The 8,471-nt window shown below is 44.3% G+C and overlaps 1 pseudogene; it reads right to left on the minus strand.

Annotated features, from left to right (window-relative positions):
- Nucleotides 1-1,611: 1,611 nt before the first annotated feature.
- Nucleotides 1,612-3,791, minus strand: LOC114505743 (annotated as a pseudogene).
- Between the last annotated feature and the right edge of the window lie 4,680 nt (nt 3,792-8,471).

The following is an 8,471-nucleotide window of genomic DNA, read 5'->3' on the forward strand; positions in this document are numbered from 1 at the left end:
CAGGCACATAGACCACTGGAACAGAATAGAGTGCCCAGAAATAAACCCAAGTCTCTATGGTCAATCAATATGTGACAGAGAGGTAGCAACATAAAATGGAGTGAAAACAGCCTCTTCAACAAATGGTGTTGGGAGAACTGGACAGCTACGTGCAAAAAAAAAAAAAATGAAACTCGAGCACCAACTTATACCATATACAAAAATAAATTCAAGGTGGATGAAAGACTTAAATATAAACTGTGACACCATTAAAGTCCTAGAGGAGAATGTAGGTAGGAAAATCTCAGATATTTTATGCAGATATATTTTTACTGGCATGTCTCCTAGAGCAAGGTACATAAAGAAAGAATAAACAAATGGGACCTCATCAAAATAAAAAGCTTTTGCACAGCTAAAGAAAGCAGTATTAAAATAAAAAAAGAACCAACTGTATGGGAAAACATTTTTGCCAATGACACCTCAGACAAGGGTTTAATCTCCAAAATATATAAAGAACTTACACAACTCTACTCTAAGAAGACAAGCAACCCAAATAAAAAATGGGCAAAGGACTTGAACAGACACTTCTCCAAGGAGGACATACACAGGATCCAAAGACACTGGCTATCAGAGAGATGCAAATTAAAACCACAACGAGATACCACTTCACACCAGTCACAATGGCCATCATAATCAAAGAAACAAGTGTTGGAGAGGTTGTGGAGAAAAGAGGACCCTAGTGCACTGTAGGTGGGGCTGCAGACTGGTACAACCACTATGGAAAATAGTATGGAACTTTCTCAGAAAACTAAAAATGGATCTGCCTTTTGATCAAACAATTCCACTGCTAGGATTATATCCTAAGAACCCTGAAATACCAATCCCAAAGAACCTTTGCACCCCGATGTTCATAGCAGCACAATTTACAATAGCTAGGTGCTGAAAGCAACCTAGGTGCCCATCAGTAGATGAATGGATCAAAAAACTATGGTGCATTTACACAATGGAATTCTATGCAGCAGAAAGAAAGAAGGAGCTCCTGTCCTTTGCAAAAGCATGGATGGAACTGGAAAGCATTATGCTAAGCGAAATAAGCCAGGCAGTGAAAGACAAATACCATATGATCTCACCTTTAACAAGAACCTAAACAACAAAACAAAGAAACAAACAAAATATGGTCAAATACACTGAAATAGAGGACAGGCTGACAGTGACCAGAGGGGAGGGAAGAGGGAATTTCAGGGGAGAATGGGAAGGGTTTATAGGAACAAATATAAAGGACACATGGACAAAAACTAGGGTGAGGGTGGTAATGGGAGGGAGGTGGGGAGGAATGGGTGGGTGGGCTGAAATGGGAGTAAAAGGGAGAAAACTGTACTTGAACAATGGTTAAAATTAGAAAAAATGAAAAAAATAAAAAGAAAATTGCCTGAGAGAAACAAGTGTAAACTTCTGAATTATCATCGGAGACCAAAAATGCTACACCTTTTATTCCCCCAACTCACCCTAGCCCTCAATACCTAGAATGCTGACTCCTCTCTCTTCAAACACATGAAGACTCAGCCTCACTTCCTGCTCCCAGGGAGAAGTTGATGGACGTGGATCTGAAATGTGCCTGGATGCAACTCTGCCTCAGGCCCTTTCATGCTCATTGCTCTCCACTCCTTCACACAAGCATAGAAAGAAACTGGAATCTTTGTTATTGGCCTTCAAAAAACAATCCAGGATTTTCAACTTGTTGGTTCCAGCATGGGCTCTGGGACCCCACAGGAACATGTAGCATGCATGATGGCTGCTGGGTACCTACCAGTACTCCAGGTACTGTTCCTGCACTCCAACTTTGGTGATGAGCTCCCTGGGTTCCCCATAGATGTAAGGCTTCCTTCAGGCATGCACCCCATTCAGTGTTCCCCAGACCTTCTGCTCAGGGGCAAAGTCGCCCTCTAGGAAGATCAATCTCAGGAGCATGACCAGGGGGCTGGTCTTGGGCATGGTCTGCCTATCACCCACTATCCCATCACAGGTGAGGTCTGAGGTGACCAGAACATAGGTCACCTCAGACCTCAGGTGTGGTCACTGGGGGCCACTTCTTTCACATCAATGCCAAAGAGGAGCAGCATGCAATCAGAGGTTACTCTGCAGATCTCAGGGAAGTGGTCTTGGTACTCTTTGATAATGCTGCTCAGCATTTCTGCCTTTGTGGTGGGCTATGTTGCATAATACTTTAGGAGCTGGAACTCCACCAAGTCAGCCATCTTCAAATATAGGGTATCTTAGAGCAAAGACTCAGCATCTTCAAAGACCTCTCTGCTTCTTAGTCCATTTTCATCTTGGCTTCTGGAACCCTCATTTTTAGATTGGCTCCATTGGAGGGTGGAAAAGCCATGGTAGGGATGGGGGAGGGCAGGCACCCAGAGAGCTCTGGGGAGGACTAGGTGTCCCAGCAAAAGTCATCTCCTCTAGGCTGTCTGGTAACAAGTCAGAGAGAGAGAAAGTAAAAGAGGAGTTACACATGGCCACCTCCTCCTCAGCCATGATCAGCTGAACCTCCAACAGGTCTTGTTTCTCTCTTTGATCCTAATAGTCTTCCTCAAGCTTGCAGAGCTCACTCATCTGATCCAGAGGCATAATGACTTGTGGCAGGTGGCAGGCAGTAAGAGTATATGGTCTGGAGGTTGGCAATGGGAACCTATGGACCTGGGGAAGAGAGAGTGTGTGAGTGGTGTAAGCTGACAAATGCACCCTAGGCATTTCTGATGAAGGTGACTTTTAGGTCTAATCTTTAGGGGTGCTCTCATGTTGCACAGGGGTCTCACCTCCTGGGTAACCTGTCCCTTAACATTCTGAAAAAGGAAGTAAGAAGCCTGCTCAGACATTTTCTCTCAGACCTCATATCCCTAAGATCCCCCATCATGCAGCTGGCACAGTCATAAGTTCTGGGTCTGACAGTGGAATCGTGTAAGGCAGGGTGCTAGAAATTTCCTTCATTTCTTGTTGGGGAATCCTTCTGTGCTAACTCAGGTACAGCTTCTACCTCCCACCCCCCACCTGCTAGCTTGAGATCAAATTCTTACAACAAGGCCAAACATTGCTGAAACATAACAGAAGGTAGTTAAAATTCCCCTTATTTGGTAGCACTTTCCCAGGAGCTTATTGTGGTCACCAAGTGAAAACAATGGGTGATCATACACTATGGGTTCCACATGACCTGGTGTAAAGGGTCTCCTCAGTCCTCACCATGACCTCTGCCAGATTCTAGGACGCTGCCTCAACAGACCTGAGTCCAGACCCTGAGACCAAGACTATGCCTTCCCTGTAACCATAGATCTGAAAATGAGAAGGCAATCAAACTGAAGGACCTGGCCAGGGTTTCCAGTAGGCACAGACCAGATTTATTTGGGGCCCCCACATTTTTCTAGGGATTGAGATACACTCACTCCTTCTTTAGGGTCCTCATCTTGACTCTTGGCATGTCCTGAGATCTCTGCTCTCTGTTGAGCAGAAGTACTTCCTCAAATGAGCTGATGTCATCCTCTCAGACCAAGGTCCTTACCTAGGTAAGAGACTACAGAGCAAAGTAAGGAGGCTCATATCCATACCCAAAATCATCTGGCCCCCGCCAACATCACAAAAGGTTGACAACAGAAACAGCACCCTCTGTGTCGGTTGGGTTTTCCCATCCTCCTGCAGGTTATTCATTTTTAGTCATGCCATGGATTGCCCTATTTCCTGGACCCCTACTTGGAACAGTTGACATCTCCCTCTTCAACCAAGACCTCACCTCCTTGAGGACTCTCCACCTCCTTGCCCATTATCAAAAGGAGCATGCCACCTTCAGGGATGACAAGGATGACAGGGGCCAACTTTATTGGACCCTCTCTGTGTGTGGTCAGTGTCCCCTCAGTTACCTCATGGTATCTGTGTTTCCTCCTGTCAGGGCCTAGATCTATCCCTTCTCCTAATCTGAGGATGCATCCTGCAGGCAAAGGCCACTCTCTAGTGTTCTGAAACCACACTCCTCAGACCAAGGCCTACACCTCCAGAAGACCTCCACCCTCAGGTAGCAGTCAGGAATCACCTCGTCTGGTTATCCTGCTGGTCTGGAGCCTACAAAGACTGAGTGCAGAGGCATAGGATCCATCTCTGCTTTGGGGTCCTAGGTCTTCATTCCTCCCTTAAGGTCCTCATCTTGACTCCTCCCAGAACCTGGGCCCACCCCTCTAGTCAACTAAACTGGTGGTCTTTATAAACATTTCCCAGTCTCTCCTAGACCCAAATGTGGAAGTCAGCAAATCCCACTTGTAATTAGTACCTTCAAGGGGTCTTAAAGTTATCAGAGCAAGGACAAGTTTTTGTTGAGTCACTTAGGTTGTGGGGTCCAGGGTCTCTGCAATCCTCCCTCAGGTACCTCAACTTGACTCTGAGCTGTACCAGGATCATCCATCTGCTGATCTGAGGCCCTACTCCTTGGATCAAATCTTCAGGCTGTCTAACATCCAGTTATGGAATTCTAGAGATACCACCTGTGGTCATTTCACCAAGGGGTCTCCCCAGTGTTACAGGCATGTGTGATCTGCATGCCTCATATTTTTGTAAAGAAGTAGGGGCATAAGTTTAAAATCTTTTCCTTTACCATACCTGTCATCTCCATGATACAGTCTGCAGCCCCTCCCAACTTCCCTGCTGCCCCAGACTCCCACCCCAAACACACATCCCAGATCATCACAGTCTTTAGCCTCCACCAGGGATGTTCAAGTTTTGTTTTTCCGATACTGTTACTCATATTTTGTTTGTTTTAAGACTTAATTTTATAGCACTTTTCAATAAAGAGAAAAATAAAGAGAATGGTATAGAGATTTCCCAGTAAGCCTCTATTTCCCCCTCACATATATAGTATCTCCCATTATCAATGTCTCCCACCAAATGGTCCATTTTAAACAACAAATGTGTCTACACTGATACATCATCATCAACTTCTGGTAAATAGTTATATGGTTACTGGATTATATGTTAGAATCATGCTTACTTTGATAAGAAACTGCCAAACTGACTTCCAAAGTGCCTGTACCATTTTGCATTCCTACCAGTAATGAATGTAAGTTCCTACTACTCCATATTTTTGACAGCATTTAGGGTTGTCACTGTACCAGATTTTGACCATTGTCGTAGGTGTTTATTTATTGGGTGTGTGCATGACACCAGCAAGTGACATGTCAAGCCTGTGGATGGCTGGTGTCAAGCAGGGGAAAGGGCACAGTGAAGCTATCTAACATCTTAAGAGTTTGACCCAAAGCATCTTGAGCTTCCATAAGCACATTAGACAATTCTTTATAAGAAATCTCTGTTTACATGGTTGAGTTCAGTTTCTTTAAGAAGCAAGACTCATCCACCATCCCCATCACTCTTGTCTTCCTCATCAGGCCCTGCCTTTTTCATAAGGGAAGGGGGATGCATTGCTGGAACCTAGGAGGTGAAGAAAAGAGGAGAAAGCTCTCCCTCTGGGGATCTTTCTAGCACAAGGGACAACCATCTTCACTCTATTCCCCTGTTCCCAGTGGCCTTAACTACTTGATTTTCTTTCATGCTTTGCTCTAAAGTCCCACTTGACCACCCTCCCCACACCACAGTGAACTCATTGCAGGTGTCCAGGATCCAAACCTGCTTTCCATTTCCCTATCTGCATCAAAAATATGCCCTGGAGTACTCTAGGAGGAAAGCAGCCAGGGGAACATACCCATCTTGTAGGTTTTAAAAATTTCTCTCTGACTAGTGGGTTCAGAAGGAAGTGGGAAGCTCATAGGGGAGGTAAGAAGGCCCACAGTAAATGTGCTGTCATTGTCCAGGTGGGTGGTAATGTTGCAAGGACTAGTGGGAAAGCTGTAGACGTGGACTGGAGATGGAGGAAGAGGGGAAGGGATGGATTCAGAGGAGGCAAAGAGAAGACGAAGAGAGGCCCCATCTCCTTCCAGTTTTATGAATTGATCTAGGGGCTAGGGGAGGGAATGCAGGTGTAGATGTCCAGAGACCCATTTACTGGCTAAAGGAAAGGGAAGACACAGTTGTCTTGGAATGGGCAATGCACTTGGTTCATGGTTCAGCACCACTGCACAGGGCAGGAAGACAGTGCCTGTCTTGAGCAGACTGTGTGAAAAACATAGCACAGGCTTCTCAGGTGACCCCTGATGATCTCATCACAGAGCTGATCCTGTGTCTTCCCTGAGAGACAAAGTGACTTCAACCAAGGGTTTCCACAGGCATTCTGAGCTATGTGTACAGGATGCCACAGCCTCACACTGGGTGGAGATGTGTGGCAGGGCTTGGACAAGGTAGTGTCTACCCAAAAGGGATTTGTGCCATGGATATGAATGAGAAAACTTTCCAGAAATTTCATATCTAGTTGTGATCACCCCCTGGCTGCTGAATCTCTGGTCTGGGACCCCCAACACCTCCAGATCTTTCTCCTGGAGCTACAAATCAATCGTTTAGGGAAGAAGGCAAGTACATTTTCCTAAGGTGGTGGTGCCAGGATGCTTAGAAAGTGACATATTCTCTGCAGGAAACAACCCCAACATGGAGCCTTCAAAATCCACATTTATGTTGGTTGACAGACAGCTCGCCATGGACAAGGCACTATGCTCAGCATGACCCAGGGATCATCTCCTCAAAGCCTCCCAAAGACTTTCTGAACTGGCATCTGTCACTACCCCTTATTCAAAGATCAGTGTGTTCATTGAATTGTCCATATTTTTGAGTCAGCATATTAAAAGTGTGAATTATTCATGGCAATTTGGAGTGCATCCTAATATGGTATGCAGCTTTTTTTGTGGCCCACGGTGTGTTTCTGTCCCAGGCTTCTTCTTTCAATACTGACATGACTTTCTGAGCCACCTTTGACCTATGCCTCTGGATAGCACTGTCCCTGTCATGGAGGCAGAACTTTTCTATGTCTATCTATGTCTCAAGTACATTGTCAGGACCCTGGAGGTCTTGCTCACTGCCCTACCCTTAACTCCTCCACACTTGTTTGCATTCCTCCCTTAGGTAATCTGCACATCACATATGCTTGTCTACCAGAATCCCTCTGACATGGTCCCTTGTGCTCTCACAATGAAAAAAAAATGGTTCTGTTCTTTGAAAATACAATTCAACATGCATGTATTAAATATATTATAGATTAGAAGCATTTCCACGTGCTTCCTGATAATATTTTTAAAGAGAATTTTCTTATTAAGAAGAGGGCAGGCCACAGGGCCACACCATATTAGAACAGGTAGAGAAGCCACTAGAATGTTCCTAAACTCTGATGATTGGCTCCATCTTAGGATCTTTTTTTAAATTTTATTTTTAGAGAGAGGGGAGTGGAAGGAGAGAGAGAGGGAGAGAGACATCATTGTGTGGTTGCCTCTCGAGTGCTCCCCTCTGGGGACCTGGATGGCAACCCAGGCATGTGCCTTGACTGGGAATCGAACCTGCGACCCTTTGGTTCACAGACCGGCATTCAGTCCATTGAGCCACACCAGCCAGGACCATCTTAGGATTTTGATAGCCTCATTATCATTTCCCATTTACACGTGTAACTAACTGCTCTATTTCATGATACGGTGCTCTCTCTACATGTTTAATTTTTAAAATCGCCAAACATACTCAACAGTAGAGAAACCTGTTTGCCTATCATCCAGTGTCAGTGATATTGTGCCTTATCTGCTTCATTCATTCTTTTCTTGTTTCCCTTCCTCTTTCTTTTTTTTTCTTCCTTCCTTCCTTCCTTCTCCACTCCCTTCCTCCATTTGCCCTTCCCTCCTTTCCTTCCTTCCTTATTTTATTGTGTTGTTGCTGTAGCTCTTTGAACCAAATCCCAGATATCAAGTCAACTCACTCCTACATACCTGAAGGTGAAAATAATAAAAATAAGGCCTTTAAAACATAGTTTTTATTAACCAGACAAACCAACACTCTCATGTATCATCTAATACTCATTTCATAGTCAAATTTCTGCAACTCTCCCAAACATTTCTTTGCTTGTAATGGATCCAAATTGGTTCATACATTGCATTTTTGAATGTCCCTTAATTCTCTTTCTCACTCCTTAATGAGTAGAAGAGTATATAAATCATAAACTTAGAGTTATTTCCCACAGGGATGTTGGTTAACAATTCTGAAACCCCTACACATACATACTGAAGGTGGAAAATTATTTATAAGGATGGCAGCTGTTGGGAGTCAGAATTCTCAATGATAGAGTACATAAGGAAAGGGAGTAGACCATAGGTTGCTTGTAGTGACAATGGGTTAGTGCTGGAGACATCAGTGAATTCATATTCAGCTTAATATACATACCAATGGTGGCATACATATTTATAGACAGGTGTATATACAGAGGTTAATATACACACTTATATTTACTTAATCTTTCAACTCAGACTGCTAGAAGCAAAAATTCTCTGGTAACAATGAGCACACCAAGTGCCCACATCAAGGTTTCTAACACCATT

Source organism: Phyllostomus discolor, chromosome X (assembly GCF_004126475.2).
Source record: "Phyllostomus discolor isolate MPI-MPIP mPhyDis1 chromosome X, mPhyDis1.pri.v3, whole genome shotgun sequence".
NCBI lineage: Eukaryota > Metazoa > Chordata > Mammalia > Chiroptera > Phyllostomidae > Phyllostomus > Phyllostomus discolor.